Genomic DNA, 26,116 nt, shown 5'->3' on the forward strand with positions numbered 1-26,116 from the left:
TTGTTGCACGCGGCACCAGTCCACGCCATTGCTCCAGATCTTGGAATACACTTTCCAATTTTCATCGAAATTCTCAGCCACTGCTCGACCCCTCTTCATTCTCAACACACCTTTCCTGTAACACGATCCAGGTGCGGTTTCATGGCGGTAGCTGAAAGACCCTGCTATGTAGCGTGAGGCTTGATGCAGGTGCAGACTTTGAGGGAATCCGGCAGGATTTGTCAGGGCTTTTGAGCAGCTTCACCGAGCACATGCTCAATTGATCAGCAGACTCAAAAATATTTAAAGGAAGCTCCACCCTTTTCATTTGTTTCTCCCTTGATGGATACGGTCATCATCGTTTTCTTGTTGAGCCTGCATTCCACAACTACTGAAGCACTAGATATAATGTAGCCATTTTCACTGCGCCTGCCCTCTAAACATGCATCGCAGAACACATTTACAGTAACCACGACAGATCCAAAAGCCTTGTCTTCAGCTGCAATATTAGTGGCAGCACCCAAAGCCAAGTAGCTCAGGAAAAAGCCAATCAAAATAGACTTGCGTGCAATTCAATTTCTTCACCAATCATGGCGTCGGTTGAAATTCCTCATGGGTTGTGTATTATTCCTTTCAACAGAAGATGGTTGATGGCAACTTAAAGAAAAACACCGCAGGCAAACAGAAAGACCATATCCGAAGAATGGCAATGGGACCTAGAAAGCTAGGCCCTAGAAATTTTAGCAAGGAATCTGCCAATGTTGTGGGATGGATGAGATTATTTAGTGGGTACAGCACGAAAGCAAATGCCCCAAAGAAGGCAATGAAGGGCAATATACAGGAATAGAAAAGAGCCCTTTTTGATAAAACATTTGAAAGCTTGGTATAAATAATCGTGAACCCAATGTCTTGAGAAATGGAATGATCTCAGCACTGCTTCCCTTGGCAGTCACCACCAGCACATCCTTGGTGTCTCTCAGAATCGTGTAGTTGAAAAGAATGCAGAAGAACATCATTCCAAGAGGGATCACCTTCTTCAGTGTGATTGGCTCAACTCCCATGAATTTCTTCGGGGGAGGCACAAACTCCTGCGCATCACTACCACCCGCATCAGCAGCAATGGCCTGAGGAGCCCTGCATATGCGCCGAGACCTTCTGTTGACGAGGGTACCATTTTGAAGTTCAGGAGCAAACAATTGTCTGCTCTGGTTAGCCGCTTCAATCAGGGAACCACCCAATATGCCAGATTTATCTGTTTTCCTCCTTTCAACAGCCAAAACCTCAGATTTCCCCCGGAAAAGCCCATTACTCAATCTAAATGCGACCTTACTAGAGATCTGAGAACTTGCAATTCTGCGTGCAGGCGAGACATATGCACTGGGAATGACCCCACTGGCTCCAACTGCTGCCTCCATTGCTAACCACTTAAACTCGGATCCCCCTTCCCCTATTAATCTTTATAAGCTTCAAATCACAAAACCCTCTAAGATACTATCAGAAACTCATCCTCCAAAGCCCTCCAAAACCCTTCATTTGAGCTTTGTCAATGCTGCAAGAGCCACTCCAGTGTGAGGGCATATAAACATACCTTTCAGGTATGCCAGAGCTGCAACATCCATCAACTCCTCCTCGGTAGCCTCCTCGACTATTCCATCTGAATTCTTCAGTGCATATACAGCTCGATCGATTGAAACGGGATCACCAATCTGTATGGTCGAGGCAAAGGTGGAATTGGCAGTCACAGGTTTAAATTCATTCCAACCGGACTTATAGTACAAATACAGAGGATTGGCGTTGGCAGCCTGTGCACAGACAAGGCGAGGAATATCATTCACCAGGCCCAACTCCTTGCACATCTAGAACCCCTTATAAAAGGCATAGATATTTCCCAAGTTCCCGCCAGGCACAATGACCCAATCTGGCACCTCCCAATCAAACTGCTGCAGGATCTCGATCGCTGCAGTCTTCTGCCCCTCCAACTGCAGACTATTGAGCGAATTCGCCAGATAGATCGGCAACTCTGCGGTCACCTCCCGGATCAGCCTCATACACCCATCGAAATCAGTATCGAGACTGAGCACCAACGCACCATTGGCAATCGGCTGCACTAATTGTGCAATCGAGATGCGATTTGCAGGCAGAAATACAATAGCAGGTATCCCTGCAGACTTCAGATAACTGGCACCGATCACTGATCGATCCTCCTCAGCCACGCTGCAATACCGGCACCACGACGCATAAAACTCGACCAAAACACGGAACCTCGAGCTCCCACTGCTGCAGATCTGACCGCCTCGCAGCACACCAATAGATCCAGCTCCCACCGACTGGTCAACGAAGCAGCACAACTTTCGCCCCAGCAATGAGTCTGAAAGCAATGATCCACACTTCTCCCTCAGGCAGACACGGAGCCACCACGCAGCCACACTTAGCTCCAGGTTGTTAATCTCTTTATTTCCTTAGCCCAGGAGGGGCCAAGCCCAGGAGGGGCCAGGCCCTCACAGGCTCTGATACCAAGATAAAATAGCACACAGCAATATATTCTATTATTTTTGAATGAGGAAATTACACACATATTTATACAAGCAGTAGTCTCAAGATAGAAATTCTATATTAGACGTACAGTAGTGTGGTTGAGAGATTCTCTCAACCACACACTAAACTAGGAGAAACTAAATTCCTATTATGTAGGAACAAACTCCTCAAATGGAGAATTACAACCATAGACAAGTAGGAATTAATTATTTCTAACTCCCCCCCTTAATGACTACTTGTCATGATAGTCAAATCCACCACCATCAGGCGAATTGCATGTACAGAACCTCCAAAATTGAAGAAAATTGAATATTGATTCATATAAATTTCATAAAATTCTATATGTCTTACAAACAATTCCACACCCATAACATACCCTTCTATTTAATGTTGCAAACAATTAATTCATCGAATCATCCCATACACAATAATTTAAATTTTCAAAATATATTCATAGCAATTCGTTGTCTATAATAGTTTTCAAAGAAATTATTTAGATTTCTAGAAAATAGCAAAGGGGATTCTACTTATCTTCCATGACAAGAACCCCAACTGGACTGTTTCTTATGCTCACATTTCTACTCTATATCATACGATTCTTGAGGATGACCCCAAGCGTACCAATAGGACCATCATTGCAGAGGCCATAAACATAGAAACCCCGTGGGAATATTTTGAAGGATCTGCTGAGCATGATGGATATGTAGGTAGTGCAATATTATATCTTAATGAGGAACACCACTTCAAAATAAAAATATGTCTAAGAAGAGGAACCAATAACTATCCAAAACTTATCAGTCTCAGACACCTTCTCTCATTTTCTTCAGAAAAAGGATGTAGACACCTTCATATTTTTGGAGATTCCAAACTCATCATTAATTGGTTCAATCAACAATCTATTTGTCATGTGCACACACTCTGGAACCTATTGGATGATGTATTATTATTAAAATATCAATTTGATACCATTTCATGTCATCATATCTACAAGGAGAGGAACCAACTTTCCAATCTACTATCCAATGAGGCAACGTGCCAACCACCACTGGATGATTCAAGAGAAGAATGGACATGAATTACTAGTACTTCTGCATAACTTATGATGAACAACTCTCTCAAGGGGCATCACTTCCCTGATTTTAGCGATGATTTATTTTTGATAGATATATCTTTCTTACATCAGACTTATACATATTTTGATTGTCTCTTGTATATTTATAGTGGGATATCAGGTTACATATATGTAACAGACTCTTTCTTTGTATGTGGCTTGCCACCAGATTTTGATATATGATTCCTGTGAAGCATCTACAACATGCAATTTTCAGATATATAATGAAATTTACGATCTTTCCTTGAGGAAAAAAAGCAAAGGGGATTTTAAAAGACTAAATAACCTAAAGTTTGTCCATTCAAAAACCTTTGCTTAATGCAGATTTCACTAGATGTCATATTTATACAAACTTTCTCTAATTTAATTTTTATATATTTTCCATTTGTTGTCTGTTCAAATTTTTGGAGCTAATGATGTCTATATGTAGTATCAAAAATGCATACTCACTCATCTTTATTTCAAGTATGGTATATGGAAATTTTCCTTATATTTTCTCCACAATGTTGGAATATTAATTTTTATGGGTTGTTGTGCCTTTGCTGCAAGTACCGTGGTGCAGGGCCGTGAGGTTCACAACCAGTTGGTCTCTGCCAAATTTATTCGAACTCTTGTAATGCAATTAAAAACTCAAAACCGGTCATGGAGGAGAATACAAACAGGTGAACATTTCATATGGGCTACGAATGGGTGAATAGGCACGTGTCAAAAAAACATTGTAGGCAGATAAGTGGTAATAAAAATCTTTTAAAAGGGAGGAACCAAGTGGATGCATGCAGATGACAGGTGGTAAGGAAATTCAATTTGTTCAATTTCCAATTCAATTTAAACTCTGACGCTTTGTGCTCCCAAACACCATAACCATTGATCAACCATTCAGACAAAGCATATTCCAAGTATATTAATTGGAGAATCAATCATGCCCATCCATTAAAAAAAATTCCATAATATTACATCCAACCTTGACTTGATATATATACACCTATCCATGTATAATGTTGAAACAAGTATTCATATGCAGATTAACATTATTATTGTGCTAGTTTGTATAGGTATGAGATTTAATTTATATGAAAACAATGTAATTGTTGAGTTTGTGATTGTTCCATGGGACAATTGAGTATGTGGTGGTGGATGTGAACATGGATAAGATAATATGTTTGTTCTATTATAATGGATTTGAGATAATTAGACCTTGAAGGCAAGTTTCAAAGTGAACTTTTATTCGTGCTTGGGTTCTTATTGTAAATCTTAGTGTTTGTGCGATATTGTGATTATTTACTAGTATGATATATTATTGTTGATACCAATGAGTTGTATTAAGTAATAAGTAAGTTGAGATGGGATAATATATATTATCTAACATCAGTATCACTTGTAAGTAGCAAATCTAAACAAAAGGTTCATTGTGTGGGATTCTTCTTTCTGAATCATATGTGTTTCTACTTTTTCAACCTCGTTGACATATATTTTGAGTGAACATTGTTATTCTTGTTGATATGAAAAATATAGACCAAAAGGGATAATTAGTGCTTCTTGCTTGCTTCTTAACTACAATGACCATTCAACATCAACTCCGAGATGCTCTTGAAGCTCGTGCCTCAAATATAAAATAATTTGAATAATGTTGTTAGTAATTTTTTTCATCCATTCCATCTTTGTCTTAATCTAAATTACCTCTATACTCTCTAATTAGTGTACTACTCTATCCACCTTCCTTTGAATGTGCTACAAATGTTCACCTGAAAAAATATGGCAAAGTAGGAGATCTTATCCCCTTAGGAGATGAATCGATGTCTAATTAGAGAAGAGTTGACCTACATGTTACTGTTAAATAAGATGTCACTATAGGGGGTTATCACTCAACTTAGTTCTTCTTACTTGTAACCGTGAATTGATATATCCACCGACCCGTTTACCCAAAAAATTGACAAATCCACACCAAAAAGACTAAATTACAATCATGAAGAAAGTTATTGTTAAAAAATTCAATAACACCATGAATATCAAATGATATAGACAAAATAGGTAAACTTGGCTAGTGCGATGAAGTTTTACAAACTTATAACTAAACCATAATTTTACTTGAAAAAAAACTTAAACTCACAATTATTTGGGAAAATGATGGTTTATTGGTTGGATTCATTGACATGACAATCGACCATGTTAAAACATGTCTAATATGTAGTGTCTATGCTTAGTACCTGCCTCTTATGCAAAAAGTAATTGATAACAGAAGTATAAAAATTTACCTCATGCCTATGCATAAAGATCTTAATTTTTTTTAATTATTAAAACTTATGATTTGCAAGGTTTCATTTTGTAAGCGACATTATAATAATTTAGATCTTCTTCAACTTTTGAATTTAGGTTTTTACTTTAGAATATTAAAACAAATTTTCAAAATATTAAAACAAATAAAATTGTTAAGTTTTTAAGTAGGGAGATTTTTATAGTTGAATTCACAAAGTTAAGATTCAATAAGTGTTTAGTTAAAACAATGAAATTTCTATTTTACATTAAAATCATTTATAACAAAAATTTACACAACAAATGACATCAATTGGCTTTTGTTTGTTGTCTATATTCTTAAATAACTAATGCATCTACAAATTCTTAAGAGTCTTTACCTTGCATTATTTGACAACTTGATAGTTCAAGGCCTTATATAACTCCTACACAAGTTGCCCATAAAATCAAGTTAGCTATTAAAGACACGTAAAAATGTTTAAAAAAAAAATAATATCATAAAATCAAGCTAGCTATTAAAAGTAGGTAAAAATGTTTGAAAGAAAAACATTATATAATATTAAAGGAACACATAATTAATTATGAAAATGCATGTTGACTTAGGGGCATACCAAAGAGCTATAAAGATTTATAATGGAGGGGACATTGTTTTTTCTTATCAATACATTATATTATTTTGAAATATGTTGTTAGTAAAGGAATAATTAAGTTTTAGGCATTTTATATTTTTATGAAAAAAACAATAGAAAAATATTTATAAGTATTGGGAGACTTTAAGTTATTAATAGATTAGATAAGAAATAAATGTAAAATTGAGACTATAATATTAGTTCCAATTAGAAATCAATTTATGAAGGTAAAAAACAATTTCGATATATATATATATATATATAGTATTAATGTAGGAAGAGACTCGTGCAACGATAGTTTAGAGGAAAAACTTAGATCACATTTTCAATGTGTTTGTTAGAATTTTTTTGTAGTTGTTGCAATAGTATTGGAGTCCTAGTAGTAAGGCTTAAAAAAAATTTGTTAAAGATTTTCCAATAATATTTTATTTAAGTAATGACATAACAATTTTAGAATTTTTTTTTAAGTAAATTATATATGTTAATATTATATATAAAAGTGAATCTATATATAAAGTAATTTCACATTTAAAATATCATATATATATTTTAAACCACCAAAAAAAGAATATCATAAAATAAAATGTGATTGATAAATTTTTCCAAAAACTTGGCCAATTATTTTCAAAAGTTGCATATTAATTAAAAGTCAAACATGAGTTTGACACACTTACTTATAAATGAAATTTTCATAAATATTGAGATTTGATGTGTGTACTATTATGATACTTAGTGGCATATTTTTTTTTAATAATTAAATTTTCATAAATATTTATATTTGATGTGTGTATTATTTATCATAAATATTGAAATTTGATGTGTGTACTATAATGATATTTGGTGACATATAGAATATTTTTTTTAATATTTTTTCATTTATGACAAATTCTATTTTTAACTTTATAAAATTAGCCATTTCATTTCTATGAGCCAATAAAAAAATATAAATTTTAATTTTTAAAAATAATTTTAATTTTCAAAATATTCAGTTTAATAATTGTTTTTTTTCAAAACTTTAATAAATTTTATAAAATCTTTTTAAAATTTTCAGAACTAATTGAAAGTCAAAACATTTTGACTATAAAATAATTACAATATAACTTGCCGTAAGCAAAATCATATCATAAGACATTTTTTTTCCACGACACTCTCTCTAATGCCCTTCCCAAACAAAATATTTTTAAAAATTGCCCTCTAACTTAACCTCTATATTTGTCTTTTGCTCTAAAAGGTCTTTATATATGAAATAATAATGAAATGAGCTTAACCTTTAGGTTGTGGTGCTTTTTGAACTCGCCATCGTTAAATTAGGCACAAAATTTGATGGTGTTGAATTCCGTACATTGGTAATAACAATAAAGGTATTGCCATATGATTAGTAAATGACATTTATGGGATGAAATGAGCTTAACTTTTGGGTAGAGGTGCTTGTTGCATTCACCATGTTTAAATTAAGGACCAATCATAAAATTTGATGTTGTTGAACTAGTTATGTTGGCAGTAATAATATTGGAAGTTATTGCCATATGATTAGTAAATTAATTGACATCTATTAAAAACCATGAAACCATGCTCATTCGAATAAGAAGGAGATACAAACTCATAATGCTAATGTTAATAATTTACTGCAGAAAAGGCAATTTCCACCACATATCTCATTAAAGGGATAAGATCTCGTAATGTATGCTCAACCATCTCAAGTGAGAAAATTCAAACTTCTTATTAATTATTATTTAATCTTCTTCTCTTATTATAGTTTTTTTTTCAAATTTTGTCCTTTGAATGGTATCTCTTTTCTTGATTGGTTTTATTGCCTTGTATGTTTGTTTTTTTTTTCCGAAATAAGAAGGCAATCTACCAATGAATCCTACAAAATCACGTAGAGAGGTAAACTCTACAACTTAAGGAAATATTACATAGTCTTGTTTTGTTGTGACGAGCTTCTAAAATGAGGGTTAACAAATGCAATTCTAAGCATATTTTTTATCCATTATTATGATGATGATGGCCATGATGATTAACATCTATTTACAACTTATTTGGTCTATCAAATCTTAAGAAATGTAAGGGATTACTTGGATTTCCTTAGAATTTTACTATGTACTTTGAAAGCTTCAAGATAAGCATTCCAAGATCAACATAATTTTGATGACTTAGAAGGTTGTGAAGGTAAATATTGTGACAAATATTTTGGGACTGTGATCTAATTTGTGTATACATGGAAAATATAAGAGAAACCATCTTTCATCTTCAACTCTCCTCATGTCACATAAATGAAAAATTCTTTTGTCCTATGGCTTGTCTAATGCTCATTTTCACTATGCAACTTGTTTGAACTTGTTCTTATTTTAGTGATGTTTATTTTCTTCTTTATGATAGTCAAAACATATGGATGCTTTTAATCTTGTAGATTTGTGTTGTCTAACTACATACGTTATTTTAATTTTCTTTTATCCTCTAATTTTTTTATCGCACCACAAATTTTGCTTAATTTATATGTTATAAATGTTTTAATATTATTGGTATTTTGCAAATGACTTCTTCATTTATTCCTTGATTTAGCCAAGACTTGACATCTTAATGACATCCCTGCTTAAGCCACTACTGGTTTTGGCTAAGCAAGTTTGGGGAGTTTCTTGTCATCCATGTTGCTTATCTTGTTATTGTACATTAAGTACCTAACCATAGACATAATCTTAGCGAGGGAAAGGCTAGCTTCTATGAGGAGAATAGGAGAGAGTGTACTTCCTTTACTTTTGAGATAATAAGTTATAAAATTCTTTTAGATTTACTCCATCTTTCTCCATGATTCTTTAGAGACACAACATCCTCAAACTTCACATCCATACAAGATAGTAGGAGTGACGAAAGTACAAAAGATGAGTAATTCCTTATTCCATAGTCAAAAGTCCACTAATTTACAAATGTTTTCAAGATCATAATAAGTTTTCAACCCTTTATTTATCCTTTTCTCAATGATGTAGTTCCAATTGATCTTTTGATTAATGTTGATCCTAGGAAAATATACATATATCTCTCCACATAGGGGTTATTTGCTTATCATTAGGATGAGCCATATGAACAACTACAAAAGAAATTGTAGTAAGGTTTGGTGTTTTTTTTTCTTTTGTTTTTTCCATGCAAAATGTTTTCCTTCTGGTTTTCAAATAAATCCCTTTAGGGATTTTGGTTTTTCTCCTTGATCTACATTATGTTTTTTTGTTTCTTCAAAAAAGATTTTTACAGTGCACTCTTCACAAAAACTATAAAAAGATTACAAAAATGTTTAGATATATGAAGAAATTAAAGAGAAAATGCCATGCTCTAGAGAAAACAGTCCTCACAAAATTCATTTATGATGAAAAAATTTGTATGTAGAGTAAGATCAACTTCTTTTTAAAGCTCATCTGTGTAAACATTTAATTCCATATAGACTTGTGAAAAATGAAGACCATTTAAATCTCTATATTAGGTCCCTTATCTCTTCAAGTATGAGATGCAACCTAAGATTTTGAATATGGACCTTGTTGTTTGCCCGATCAATGACTAATTTTGAGTCACCCAGAACTTGTAGTTTGACTATCCCTATTTTTAATGCTCGAAACAAAAGATTCCAAAGAGATGCAATTTGAGATTTCATAATGGAGCCACAACCTACAACATATCTTGTCTAATAATTATGGGAGTTGGGAAATTGCAAAATATACCCGACCCCATAATAAGGAAGGTGGGATTGGATAGCCCTGTCAAATTAGCCCTAAGGGATCCATTGTTCTAGGATTGGCATTACTAGTTGTCTTGGCTTGGATTGCTTCACGTGTTTTTTGTACTCCATTGATATTGTGCATATCAGATTAGCTACAAGACCAACAATGTTATGAATTGTAATGCACCCCCCACCCCCTTGGACTTCCCAAGCCTGGTGGGAGGTGTTATTTTCAATTAATCCGACCTCCATGGTTTGATTATGAAGATGGAGTTACAAATTTCTTCTCACCCAAAGCGTGTGGAACTCACTTTCGATAACACCATTGCATTCAACTCATTAAGAGATTTTCTATTATATAAACTTTTCCTCAATCTAACCTTTGGATTAGAAGTTATGCCCAACAAAATTTTGGCCCCTTTCCACATCCGTAAGGATTCACCGCGTTCACCCTGTTGAGATTGCAACAAGATGATGGAGCTTAGTGAAAAGAGTCGCCTTCACTAAGTGGGCCCGCAGGCAAATTATGGCACAAGTTCTATTTTTGATCACAGTGTGGATGATCACAGTGTGGGTGACCACGGTGTGAGTGATCACAGTGTGGGTGATCACAATGTGGGTGACCAAAGTGTGGGTGACCACAGTGTGGGTGATCAAAGTCTATTTTTAGACTAGGTGTCAAAAATAGAAAAGTCAAATATTATTGTCTCATAATAATATTTGGACTATAAACTTGATCTTATTCTCTTGGAGCACTTCAGTTTGAGCTACAGATGTGGCCCATGCAGCTGTCAGAAGGAAGTACGCTTTTCTTATGAGTTAGTTGAGTTGTTGCATGCATGACTTCAGTTAGAACTCAATCAGTTGAGTTTGGTGGAGTTGATTGTGGAGTTGATGGAGTTGTGTTCAGTTTGACTTGGTTAAACTAGTTGTAGTTAGTCTAACTGCAAATAGACTAATGATGAGTTGTTAAAATAATTATTAACTCATTATACAACTATAGAATACATCAGTTAACTAAGTTGCATGTCAGTGCATGTTCAGTTCAGCAGGGACAGGTGTTAGAGAATCAGATTGCTATCAGTTGTGACTATAGTTGTGCATCAGATCTTGCACAAGCAAGGGATTGAGTATGCCAATGAGTTTGCTCATGTATTTGCCCAGTTTGTAGCTTCTGCTCACGTCTTACACATTGTGAGTGATTCTTTGGAGGTGAAATACGAGTTTGGTAGACCATTCTCATTCATTCTTGAGCAGGTATTGAGAAGTGGAGGCAGGCAAGCAGTGGAATAGATTTGGAGATTAGATCTTAGCTGTATTGTGTGTAACAGGTGGAGCTGGTACTGGATTGCTTGTGATAAGCATTGTACTTTGTAATGTCACATGGTCTCAATCATTAATATACAGATAGTGTGGGGTTTTTAGCGAGATGCTTTCCCCAGGTTACATACTGTGTTAATGTGTGAATGCTCTTGATGTTTTATTGTTATTGATGCTGCTATATTGATGATCAACGTAGAGGAGCTTATGTATTATGTATGTATTCCGCAATAGTACATGATCAGGATAATCTCTATTGAATATGCGTTAAATTATTCAAAATTTCTACATAGTATCAGAGCGAGCTAGATAATTGTAGAAAAAGTTTCTACATGGTATCGGAGCTGTTGATCATCAGATCTACTATTCAGGAAGTGTTTACATTCTATTTCTTCAGGCAGAGTCTGTAATCGGGCCAGGTAGCCTCTGGATTCATCCTTCCTTTGGAAGGTGAGATATCCGGTGAATGCCCATACAGTCAATCTCTGTACGAGAAATATTGTGTTCTCACGAATCTTAGATCCGAGGCGGTTGAGTTGGTTGCTGGTGGAATTCGAATTTGCAGCAGTGTTGTTGAAATGTCTTTCAATGGATTGCAAATGTTATTCCAAAGCAAGAGCGACCTGGCGCTCAAGGGTAAACTCAGAAACAATAAAGGTGAGAATGGATCTTCATCAAAGGTATCTGATGAAGAGAATTGCGCTTTGGCTGCCAAAGCAAAGAAAGGGAAGAGCAAGAAAGCTTCTCAGTCTGGTGCGAAAGGCAAGAAGCAGGATATGTTCAAGGTGAAGTGTTTTCACTATCACCAGCACGGACACTATGCCACTAATTGTCCGCAGAAGAAGAAGAACAAGCAGGCTGCTGGATCTTCAGCAGGAGAGGCTCTAGCCTCACAGTTTGAGCTTGATTTTTCATTGATCGCATGCTTGGTTTCAAGTGTGATGGGATCAGTGTGGTTCTTGGACAGTGGTGCGTCTTTTCACATGACGGGAGATAGAGATTTGTTCTCTGATCTGGAGGACAAAGATCTTGGAGTGCACATCGAGATGGGCAATGATGGTAGATACAGTGTGACCAGTATCGGTGCCATTTCCTTTGAGAGGGAGTCTGGTAAACCCTTCGTATTGAAGGAAGTCATGCATGTCCCAGGATTGACGAAGAATCTCATCTCAGTGGCGATGTTAGAAGACAAGGGGTATGATGTTGTTTTCAGCGAGGGAAAGGCTTTCCTGCGCAGCAAGACAACTGGTGAGACCCGGAAGATAGGGGTTCGAGTGAGGAACCTTTATCAGTTGCATGTAGATGGATGCGCAGCAATGGCGGGCAAGGCAGAAGGATTGGTGAGCCGAGATGATGGCGAGTTGTGGCACAGGAGATTGGGTCACCTTCACCATGGAGCCTTGAAGATACTACAGCAGATCACTACAGGGCTTCCTAAAGGCACACTTGCGCAGTCAGATCAGTGCAAGGGGTGTACTTTGGGGAAGTTTGTGAAAGCCACCTTTCACGAGAAGTATAGTCGCGCCACGACGATCCTTGAGAGAATTCACACAGACGTGTGTGGACCTTTCTCAGTTGCTTCGACAGCAAAACACAGGTATTATGTGATTTTTGTTGATGATTTCTCTCGTAAGTGCTGGATCTTCTTCATGCAGAAGAAGAGCGAGACATATTCAAAGTTCTGTGAATTCAAAGCACTGGTCGAGAAGGATTCGGGGAAGAAGGTGAAGGCTCTTAGGAGCGATAATGGTGGTGAATACATCTCGGACGAGTTCAAGGATTTCTGTAAGGAAGAAGGGATTCGTAGAGAGCTCATAGCTCCCTATAACCCACAGCAGAACGGGGTAGCTGAGCGGAAGAAGAGAACGATTGTGGGTGCTACACGGGCAATGTTGCATGATCAAGGCCTACCCCTTCACTTGTGGGCGAAAGCATGCAATACAGCAGTTTATGTGCAGAACCGTTGTCCTCATAGGATACTTGGCATGAGTACACCTAAGGAGACTTATTCTGGTAAGAAGCCTGATCTTTCTCATTTGAGGATTTTTGCTGCTAACGTTTACATGCATTGGATGAAGGATGCCAAGAAGAAGTTGGAGCCGACCGCAGAGGTTGGGATATTTGTGGGGTACACTGATACGCCCCACAACTATCGTGTGTATTTGCCAGACAGTGGTAAAACTGTTGTGCGACGGGATATAAAATTTCAGGAGGAGAAAGCCATGAAGTGTTCGCTTGAGAGGGAGCTACACTTGCATGCAGATGAGGAGCTATTAGTTCCTAAGGATGAGCTTCAGGACGTGGATCAGCCACAGGACGAGGTTCATGGAGTGGAAGAGACCACTCATGCAGCACCAACCATCAGAGGGCGAAAGCGCTTGACAGAAGCTGAGCGACTGGCTCAAGATGCAGAGAAAGTTGTAGGACCACCTACAGCCCAACGCAGGCAGAGACAGTCACCTGATCGGTACACTGGATACATGGCTCTGATGAGCAAGTGTGTTGTGACTGAGCCATCCTCTTTCGAGGAAGCTATGGAGGATCCCGCATGGGTAGACGCCATGGTGGAAGAGTATGATTCTATTGTCAGAAACAGTGCATGGGAGATTGTTCCTAGACCGGAAGGGAAATCAGTGGTGGGTTCGAGATGGATCTACAAGGTCAAGCAGGCAGCTGATGGGAGTGTGGAGAAGTACAAGGCAAGATTTGTTGCCCGAGGCTTTTCACAGATAGAGGGGATCGATTATGAGGAGACCTTTGCACCTGTCGCAAGGTATTCTTCCATACGGACGATTCTTGCTCTCTCAGCGCAGATGGGATGGCACATTCATCAGATGGATGTGAAGACTGCATTCCTCAATGGAGTCATTTAGGAGGAGGTGTACATTGAGCAGCCCGAAGGCTTTGAGGTCTTCAGCAGCGAGTCGCATGTGTGCAGGCTCAAGAGAGTGCTGTATGGGTTGAAGCAAGCACCACGTGCTTGGTACACACGGATAGACAGCTATTTCACAGGACTTGGATTCTCCAAGAGCGAGGTAGATCCTAACCTATACCAGATTGTGGTGGAGGGTAAGTTGCTTATCATTGTACTGTATGTTGATCATTTGATTCTAACGAGTGATGAGCTTTCGATACTGTCATGCAAGAAGGATCTTGCTACAGAGTTTGAGATGAAGGACTTGGGCCTCCTTCACTATTTCCTAGGATTGGAAATATGGCAGCGCAGTGGTGGACTGTTTGTTTCTCAGGGCAAGTATGCTCGGGAGATACTGGAGAAGTTCAACATGCATGGCTACAAGCCTGTTGATACTCCTCTTCCTGGAGGTTGGAGGAAGGAGGATGCCACTTCGGGAGAAGAAGTGGATGCCACTGTTTATCGACATTTGGTGGGGTCGCTGATGTATTTGGTCAATACACGACCTGATATATGCTATGCAGTTAACCAGCTTTCACAAGCTATGGTTAAGCCTACCAAGCTCTTCTGGAAGGCGGGCAAGCATGTATTGCGCTACTTGAGAGGCACATCAGGATATGGTTTGTGGTACAGACAGGAGGATGAGGTGAAGCTATGTGGCTTCACGGATGCAGATTGGGCAGGGAGCCCAACGGACAGAAAGATCACATCAGGAGGGGTCTTCAGTATTGGATCGACAATAATTTCTTGGTACAACAGGAAGCAGAGATCCGTGGCACTCAGTTCAGCGGAGGCCGAGTATATGGCAGCAAGTTTAGCTGCATGCGAGGCTATATGGATGAGGAAGATCATGGTTGGTTTGTTCAGTTCTCATTTGGATCCTACTGTGATTTACTGTGATAACCAGAGTTGCATTAAACTCTCAGCTAATCCTGTATTTCATGATAGATCTAAGCATATTGACATCAGGCACCATCATATCAGAGATTGTGTGCAGCGGAGGATCATGTTGCTTTCATACATTCCAACGGAGGATCAGGATGCTGATATTCTGACGAAGGCTCTCACCAGGAGCAAATTCGATTACCACCGAGGCAGGATAGGGGTTGTTGATAATCCATATCTTGTCGAGAGGGAGTGTTGAGATTGCAACAAGATGATGGAGCTTAGTGAAAAAAGTCGCCTTCACTAAGTGGGCCCGCAGGCAAATTATGGCGCAAGTTCTATTTTTGATCACAGTGTGGATGATCACAGTGTGGGTGACCACAGTGTGAGTGATCACAATGTGGGTGACCACAGTGTGGGTGATCAAAGTCTATTTTTAGACTAGGTGTCAAAAATAGAAAAGTCAAATATTATTGTCTCATAATAATATTTGGACTATAAACTTGATCTTATTCTCTTGGAGCACTTCAGTTTGAGCTATAGATGTGGCCCATGCAGCTGTCAGAAGGAAGTATGCTTTTCTTATGAGTCAGTTGAGTTGTTGCATGCATGACTTCAGTTATAACTCAATCAGTTGAGTTTGGTGGAGTTGATTATGGAGTTGATGGAGTTGTGTTCAGTTTGACTTGGTTAAACTAGTTGTAGTTAGTCTAACTGCAAATAGACTAATGATGAGTTGTTAAAATAATTATTAACTCATAATACAACTATAGAATACATCAGTTAACTCAGTTTCATGTCAGTGCATGTTCAGTTCAGCAGGGACAGGTGTTAGAGAACCAGATTGCTATCAGTTGTGACTATAGTTGTGCATCAAATCTTGCACAATCAAGGGATTGAGTATGCCGATGAGTTTGCTCATGTATTTGCCCAGTTTGTAGCTTCTTCTCACGTCTTACACATTGTGAGTGATTCTTTGGAGGTGAAATACGAGTTTGGTAGACCATTCTCATTCATTCTTGAGCAGGTATTGAGAAGTGGAGGCAGGCAAGCAGTGGAATAGATTTGGAGATCAGATCTTAGCTGTATTGTGTGTAACAGGTGGAGCTGGTACTGGATTGCTTGTGATAAGCATTGTACTTTGTAATGTTACATGGTCTCAATCATTAATGTACAGATAGTGTGGGGTTTTTAGCGAGATGCTTTCCCCGGGTTACATACCGTGTTAATGTGTGAATGCTCTTGATGTTTTATTGTTATTGATGCTGCTATATTGATGATCAACGTAGAGGAGCTTATGTATTGTGTATGTATTCCACAATAGTACATGATCAGGATAATCTCTGTTGAATATGTGTTAAATTATTCAAAATTTCTACACACCCTAGTGGCACTAACTCCTTATGTGAAGTGCATTGTGGCACTCGCCACATCATAGCACCATTATGCCCCACACTATTTCTTCAAAATGGCACCCCATTCAAACCTTTTCTATGTGCCATAGAATTTCTTATTAAATGACAATGACAATTCTTGTCCCATAGCTTTTGTTTCCTCTGTGTCCCATGGTATTAATGCACTACCAAATACCTTTGCAGACCTGAGCTCCATGGTGACGTGGTTCCTAGCCCTGTGTGATACCTTGTTAGCACCACATAGCACTCCATGTCAGGTGTCACCACAAATCACCTCCATGTTCCATTTAATGCTATGTTAGCTTAACCTCCACATCATCCAATTCTATAGTGTCTTGTTGATGTCATCTTGACATGTGTCACACTAACAATGTGTCTCATTGAAAACCTCGCCATGCCATAAGTACATTTCATGTGTATCATATGTGGCATCTCTCGCCTTCACTGAAGCCATGCATCCCACTGAGTCCCTGACCTCCATGTGAATTAATGTTTTCAAGTTCAATGACAGTGAGGACATTCTATCCTGCCCTCCATTAATAGTGCCAACACACCCATAAAGGGGTGAACCATCATCTTTCCTCCATGGCGCAACGAAAAGTTTTGATGGTAAGTGATGGGAATTTTCCTGTCTTGCACATCCTATCAATCACACTCACTTCTCCCCTCTTAGCATCCTTGGCGCGGTGTGACATGAATGTTCACAACATATTATAGGAACTTTTCTCGTTTTGTGCTCCCATTAATTCACGACCTTGTCCATGATGCCAAAGTTCTTGTCCTGTGGAGTAACATCTTTGTTCCTCAGGATGTAGATATATCTGGTAACAAACAAACATTTCTCAACCTTCGTGGCTTCAAATCTATCACAAGTCTTAACAAGATTCATCCATCCCAAGCACAAGCCTGTTGTTGAGAGACAATTAAGCTTAGAGTCTTAAGGACTCCAATAGCTTATGAAGCCATTCCATGTGACAAGAAATGCTTTGCACCATTAATATAATAGGGATAAATCCTAACCCCAAGGGTTAGTTCAACTAGTCGAGTCCCCATTGTTAAGTACCTTGCCGATAGGGAGGTCATAGGGTCATTTCTCCTCGACGCCCTTAGGGTTAGGCCCTACTAGTCTGACAAAGGGCTTTAAAAGATTCCCTTCGGGATTGATCTACCCAGATTTTCCGTGGATGTAGCGGCCACCTGTGAACCACCTCTAAAAAAAAATAGGGATAAATCCTACATTCGCTCGCCAACATCCTAGGCAAAAAGCATAATGAAAGAAAGGGAGTGAAACCATCAACATGCCTAACAACAAGCATTATCAGATTGAATGATATAGAGTGCCATATACACATTAGCCACAAACTTCCACCAGTGTGTGTTTGTGCCCATAATATCTATGGCATAGTAACAATAAAAAATGTGTGTATCCATAATATTCATGGCATAACAACAATAGAAAGTGTGTGTCCTTAATATTCATGGCATAACAACAATAGAAATCACACACAATGATAATTAGCTAAACTCAATAATTAACCATACATACTAGGCAAGTAACCCTGCATTCATGAGATTATGAGCAATTACAGGGATATGCATATCCCTCTCAAAATATGAGAACAATCACACATGAATATCATTAAAGGCAACCAATAATAACACCATTCCTCAATATGAAATAAGGATAAATTCACTGTTATAACCCATAACAATATCATTCAATATTCATAATGCAACAAAAGAATTATTTGTATAGCTCAATGATTGGAAATTGAGGGAGGGACTTCAACTCTCCACCCAACCATAGGCTAGCTACACTACAATATTTCTTGCAGTTGACTACCCCCCAGCCAGATTCAAAGTTTGAGGAGGTAATTACTCAGGAGCACTCTCACCAATAACCAATCAATAAATGGTAAGCAACAGAGTCCATTTCTTAGGTGGTTTCTCAACAACCCTAAGCAGTAACACCACAATGACTCTTTATTCAACATAATAATCAATCACAAGGGTTCATCCAAGGTTCACTATGTTTCAACTCAGTTATAGGAGGAAGAACATGTACGTTATTAGGAATGCTTATCAATTGGAATAGTATTATAGGGGCAAAGAGTCCACTACCAGGAGATTTATCAACTTATTAAGAAAGTCACTAAGTGGTTTATCAACCCCAATACTAGCCACTTAGTGGCTTATCGTAACTTTCAATTAATTCTTGGGTGTATTAGCCTGTCAAGTAGTTTATCAACCCCAATTAGTATCCTAGTGATTTATCACCCCCAAGGCTAGCCATTACCCCCATGTTTATCAGCTCTCTGAGCAAGCACTTAAATTGTTTAGTAGCCCCAACTAGCACCTAAGTGTCTTAACTCCATTGAACTCTCTTTGGCTAGCCAAATCATAGGAAAAAACATAGGCCTTAACAAACATAGGGGATACCATCCCAAAACATAACACAAATTATAACAAGCTATATTTTCCTAGTAGATTCACATACACTGCCAATTCAAACTCTACGTTCTCTTCCTTTTTGTGCATTTGCTTGTTCCTTCTTTTCTTAAGGAGCTCTCTCTTTCTCAACTCACTCTACAATCTCCCTGTCTGCTTGTCTACCTGAATCCATGGCTCTCCTCTCCACACCTTATTTCTCATCAGGATTTCCTTATCGTACATTTCCATGCATGATGACCACGACCACACTTCCATGAGAATCGAGACTACATGTTCATCCTTCACTTAGGGAGCCCATTCCCTCAATTCAATGTTGCACCAACAATGCCATAAATTCATTAGAGAGATAGGTGGTGAAATAAATACAGTTGCTTGCATTTACAATCAACTCCTCCTCCTTAGTCCTCAAAATCCGTGTTCACTTCCCTTAGCTAGTCAATGTGTTACATTGCCACATTATTTACATGAATTACAATTCATAGCAATATTTACAATAGGGATTAACAAAAAGGGCTATCACATGAACCTTGCATGTAAAAATAATCAGAAACTATAATTACAATTCACCTTGAGGGGGAAACCTCCTTTTACAATGAATGCAATGTATAATTTGATGATCATAAGACTAGGTCTCCTTTGCACATGTGTGTAGAGGAGACAAAAGGTACATATATAATAGAATGGTACCATTAAAGATTCTAGCCTACATAATAATATATCAAGAGAAGTGTAATCACTCAATATTTAGGGCTCAATAAGGGGTTTTAGGGTTAACATGGAGATTATATAGATCTTAAACTTCTCCTCCCCTCCAAACAAGTGTTGCCCTCAACACTTGACTATCTATGAGTGTCTTTTCATGAACGACTCGTCTTTCCAAATTACCTCCTCTACTTGTAGGTTCTTCCCTTTGACGAGGTACTTAGTAATTGCTCAATTTCTCAGTTGCTTAGTCATTGTTTTCAAGACTATTTCTACTTCTAGTTTGATTTTCCCTTTATTATTAGTCTCTCGTAAAATAGTTTGGATGGGATCTTGTCACCAATTACCTTCTTTGAGTAAGAAACATGGAAGGTTGGATGTGCATGTGACGATGGAGGCAACATTAATTTATAAGCCATACTTCCAATTCCTTGCAACACCTTATAGGCGTTGTAGCTCTAATTTATTGTCATTCTTTTGTTGGTTGAGGGACATCTATTTATATGGTCGAAATCTCACAAATGTCAAATCCCCCACTTCAAATTCCCCTTCACTGTGATGTTGATATACATGTTGCTTAATCCTATTTTTTGTTAAACCAAGTTGTCTTTCAATAGTTCAAGAACCTCTTATTGGTGTCATATATGACCCTCTACTGCTTTAGCCTTTGTAATCCCTTTCAAGGGTGATGTGATGGATGGAGGATGATATCCATAAAGCGCCATAAATGTTGGTATTTTTAATGAAGTATGGAAATATGTGTTGTACCACCATTATGCCAAGGGAAACCACTTGACTCATTGTGTTTGCTTATTAGATGCAAAACAATGTAGATATCCTTCTAAACATTCATTCACAATCTCAATTTGCCCGTTAGATTGTGGATGGTAAGATGAGTTGTGAGCCAATTGAGTACCAAAACACAAAAATAATTTAGTCTAAAAAATTATAGTGAAAATCAGATCTCTGTTACTTATAGCAATCTTCAATATTCCATGTAACTTTTGGAATGTTCCTGTGAATGCTTCTACCATTGTATTTTCTTTAAAAGGATGGGAAAATAGAGCAAAAATTGGCATATTTTGTCACTTGATATACCACTACCATAACAACACTCTTTCCTTTAGATTTGGGTAAAACTATAATGACATCCATTAAAACTTATTCCCAATGCTGGCTTGGTATGGCTAATGGTTGCAAGATCCTTGGGTTCTTGATTTCCTTTCCATTATTTTGTTGGCATAACATACATTCAACTATGAACTTTTGCACATCTAATGTAATACCTTTCATGAAATAATCATTCTTGGTCCTATGGTATGTCCTCAAGAACCTTGATGTCATCCTATAGGAGAAGTGCATAGCTCCAAAATGACCTTCTATTTGAGTTGAGAAATCTTACATAAGTGTAATTAATCTTTGATACCGCAAAAAAATCATTCTTCCACATATATTTTTCCACTGCATGGGGGTCCTTCTGTAGTTGTTAAATGATCTTGCATACCTTCTCATCTTGCTTCCATCCTATCCTTTCCTGTTTCACCTACTTAGATTGTGGAATGAAAATAGTACAAAGTAAACCTTTTGTGTCTTCCTCTTTCCTTAAGAGCGCATCTCCTACAATATTTTGTTTTCCTTTTTGTAAATAATTTCAAATTCATAACCCAACATCTTTGTAACCCGTTTTTGTTGCTATTATGAATATAGTTTTTCTTCCAAGAAGTACTTCAAACTATCATGATATGTTTTTACTTTGAAGTGTCTTCATATTAGATATGGACGCCATTTTTTAACTGCATGTAGTGTGGCCAACATTCTTTTTTCATAGAAGGGTTTGAGTAAGTTGTTTCTTAATTTCACAACTTTAAAATGCATGTGCCTTCCATATTGCATCAAAACTACACCAATGCCATGCCCTGAGGCATCACATTCCATAAAGAAGGTTTCTGTGAAGTCAAGTATCGCTAGGATGTGAGTTTTACACATAGTCTCTTCAAGTTTTTCAAAAGCTTCAGTTGATTCTTTAGTCCAAGAAAATGGTTCCTTCTTCAATGATTTTGTTAGAGGTATTGTTATTTTACCATAATTCTCTACAAAGTTGCAATAATATCTTATCAATCCTAAGAATCCTCTAAATTTCTTCGAGGTCTTAGTGATTGGCCATTCCCTCATAGCTTTGATTTTATTAAGGTCCAGTTTGACACCTTCGTGGGATACAATATGATACAAATATTCCACTCCTTGAACATCAGATGCACACTTGGAAGGTGTTGCATATAGTTGTTTCGTTTTAATAGTGTTATGACCTTGTTAACATGTTGTACATACTCTTCCCAATATTTGTTGTAAATAAACATGTCATCAAAAAATGCTGACATAAATTTTCTAAGGAATGGTTTGAAAATATAATTCATCAAGCTTTGAAATGTTGAAGGTGAATTTGTAAGTACAAATGGCATAATCAAAAACTCATAATGACCTTCATGTGTTCTAAAGATTGTTTTGGGAATGTCTTATTGTCTCGTTTTGATTTGATGATATCCAAAACTATGATCCAACTTAATATAGAAAATTGCTTCATGCAATTTTTATAATAATTCATATATGATAGGGATAGCAAAACTTATCTTTGATTGTCATTTTTTTGAGTTGACTGTAAGTTGTGTGCATATGCCATGAATCATCCCTTTTTATAACCATCATCGTTGGTGAAGAGAAACCACTCTAGGTAGGTTGAATGATGCTAGCCTCTAACATTTCTTGAACCATATGGTCAAGGTCACTCTTTTGTGCATATGGATACCTGTAAGGCTTAATGTCAGGTGGTACACTTCAAGGTTGCAAATGAATAGCATGCTCATAATATCGAGCGAGTGGAAGATACTTAGGCACTCCAAATACCTTGGAATGATTGTTGATAACTTTTGGAGATGCACTGGAGTAGAAGATATAAATTTTTGAACATTTATTATTATTATTTTTCGATGAAATAAATCGGCATCCCTCTTATCCCAACTAGATAAAAGAACACAACACCAATATTTTTACATGGTTAAAATCCTTTAAGCGAGAAACAATCCATGAACCTAGCCAATACGATCACTTTAGGCAATTTTATCAATGCAAAAAAAATATTTTACATAAGAGAGTTCTCAACCAATCATAAGTCATGACCCTTCATGCTCTTTAAATATAGATCATGGACCAATTGGTGCTAAGACACGAATCAATAGTCGTTAGTGTCGAGGAGAAAATGAGTCGTCAAATCACTCTTAGTCTAAAACATATTGTAACCATCAAATTACAATGCACTCTAAAGAAACACCCTTTTACCTAATAGACACATTAGACCAAGTTGAACTTAACTAACTCCTTAGTGTCTAAATATCTTAACAATCAGTAACAAGGATTTGAACCTCATTGGGAAGGACAACAATCATTATGGTTAACCACTTGAGATAACCTCAACTAATAGATGTTTGAACATCTAATGAGCACAATTGTGCAATCACACCCTGGTGTCACTTTTTAACAATTTTGTCATGCTATTGGAGCTTATCACTTTACAAGGTCTCTCTTGGATATCTCTAAGTTCAATTTCATTTTTTTATGAGGAAAATCTTACGAAAAGATCTTGAAAATTAAGGGCCACTGTTCCCAAGGATTGTAACCATTAGACCACTAATACAACATCAACACCACCCATTTGGATTGTAATCATGGGACTATCTAGTAAATACTCCCCCATATACAGTTTAATACTATGGCACTTCCATGAACAGTTTATGTTATAGATCTGACTTGAAAAGATAGGATAATAGAAAGAAACCCAGAAATAACAAGATCTGAAATATAGAAAATGCTTCAGTTTATTAATCAAAACCCTTAAGGTAGGGTAACACCATACATTCACTCCTTAAGGAAGGAGAACACTCCACAAGCCATATGCTTGTCCATACAATATTCCTTGACATCTCTCAATGGGGACTCTCTAGCCTCTATATAGGCCTCATACATATAATACCATGTTGGCATTTTGGCACAGGTGTGGCGCTACGGTACAGGTGTTGTCCTTGATGGCAACTCTCTTTGATGACAGATCTCAGTCCAGACTACAAGAATGAAGAGAAATTTCATATACGCAGGTTCATTAAGCCCAAGTTGCGTATACACGCTGGTACGCTATATACTAAGTCGCGGATACGCAGGCTCGCTATATACGAAGTCGCGTATACACGCAGTTTCATGAACAGAAAAGAGCGTACATGTCGAGAAGCTTTCCTTTGGTCCGTGGTAGTTAGTCCTCGGTACTTGAGCCTATGTTTTTGGACCAAGGTATCTCGACAGACGTGTTGATCCCTAGTTTTGAAGTTGATGGTATTGTGTTACTATGGTTTTGGACCGTGGTATTGTGAAGGGCCTAAGGCTATATAAGGAGAAGAAGATCATTAGGCAATGGCATTGAAAAAGTCTTGAATATCTGATAAAGAAAGAGATCTAGTATGCAGGTTCTGGGTTGCTTGATCTAAGCTAAGGAGAGATCACACCGGTTGATGGAAGACTAGATCTAAGGATAGATCGGGATCAAATGGTTTGAAATGAACTATCGTTATATGGTTGATTATGCGTATTTTTAGATCTGCATACTGACGCAATGTTATGTTCTGAGTATGACTAATGTCTGGTACAGCTGCAAGTTATGAGAAATTATTTTTAGATCTGTATGCAGGTTGTCTTTGGTAAAAGCGCGTGTATACGCGGGTTGGTTTCATTGAAGTAGCGTATATCTTTTGAAGCTTAATTTTTGGGGTTGCAGTTGGGTCTGACTGTTATTGCAGAGTTCTGTAGTCTGCTCTGTGTTCTGGTGACTGGGTGTTGACAGGGTTTCAGTGGTTCAGTGATTCAAAGATTGATGATGCTAGTATTGGTTGTTTTGTGCTTCAATGATCTGTTATGAAAATTGGATGAATTGTGGTCTTCAGATTGTAATGTTGTGCTTCAGGAATATCCAGTCTGAAAATGTATGAAAAGTGGTACCTGAAGGAAAGAAGATTGTAGGCCAGCACCTACGTACTAGTATCTTAGCTAGTACAAGAGCAAAGGGGGTTGGAGCTCCCTTCCAGGAGAGTCTGGAAAACGAGAGAAGGTTGTAGCCTTCTGCAGGTTGTAGCCTGCGTACTGGTATAAGGGTGCACCAGTACAAAAGATTGTAAACTGAAGTTTCTTATTAAAGAAAGATAGAGACGACTTGCAGCAGGTGGTTTTCACCCACATTGGGTTTCCACCTTATATCATGGTGTTCATGTGTGTGGCTTTTGTGTGATGATCTGTTCTGTTATACTGCACCTGTTTACTATTAATATGGTTAATAATGTCCTGATGCATTTACTGAAGATAAGCTAACTGAATCATAAGATTTCTGGTTATACGCTGGTTGCTTTAGACACAATAGCGTGTACACGCTGGTTCACTTAACTAAAGTAGCGTATATGTTTCTGAGTATGAAATTGAAAAAGTTTTATTGATCTGATAATACTGATTCACCCCCCCCTCTCAGTATTATTTCCAACATACCATAGGTCATTACCATGGTTCCCTCAATACCATCTATCTAATACCATGGGCTTATTACATTATTGCTAACTACTTATGGTCCCTTACATGATACGGGTTAACCACTTTATTTATTACGATGGCCCATCCCATTATCACATTATTCCCTTGGGTACCTCCCTCTGTACTTCATACTATCCCCGTAGGTATACTACAATTTATGGTACCTCCATCTACAATCATTACTTGAATTTTTTGTGCTAGATATACAAAGAAGTTAAGAAGTTTTTCCAATTTGTAATTGATGAAGTTATGGATACTACCCAAATAAATCAACATTGTTACCTTTTTCTTTTGATATATCCTTCTATCTTGAGGGTTTGTGGAGTACTAATGTCAGCCAATGCATGAGAAGATATTGTTGGAGTAGTCTCTTCTAGTTGTAGATTTTGTGACAGTTCTAATTGTTGATCTGCTTCATCTTCATAGTCTCTGCAAAATCATTTATTTTCACTATATTTATGCCCCTTACATACTTGTTGTCACAGTTGAACATAACCCCTTTGCTCTTCTTTCATCCATTTGTTGAGGCGTCAACCATATCGGTATAGGAGAGGGAGTAGGACTTTCTCTATAGTTCATAGTGACCAATTTTCTAATAGCCAT

General features: G+C 37.5%; 1 pseudogene; it reads right to left on the reverse strand.

The window, feature by feature from the left end:
• Positions 1-1,508: 1,508 nt before the first annotated feature.
• On the reverse strand, positions 1,509-26,116 carry LOC149256490 (threonine synthase 1, chloroplastic-like; annotated as a pseudogene).

Source organism: Pinus tabuliformis, chromosome 7 (assembly GCF_031772625.1).
Source record: "Pinus tabuliformis cultivar Carrire ecotype Pingquan chromosome 7, CPIR1, whole genome shotgun sequence".
Classification (NCBI taxonomy): domain Eukaryota; kingdom Viridiplantae; phylum Streptophyta; class Pinopsida; order Pinales; family Pinaceae; genus Pinus; species Pinus tabuliformis.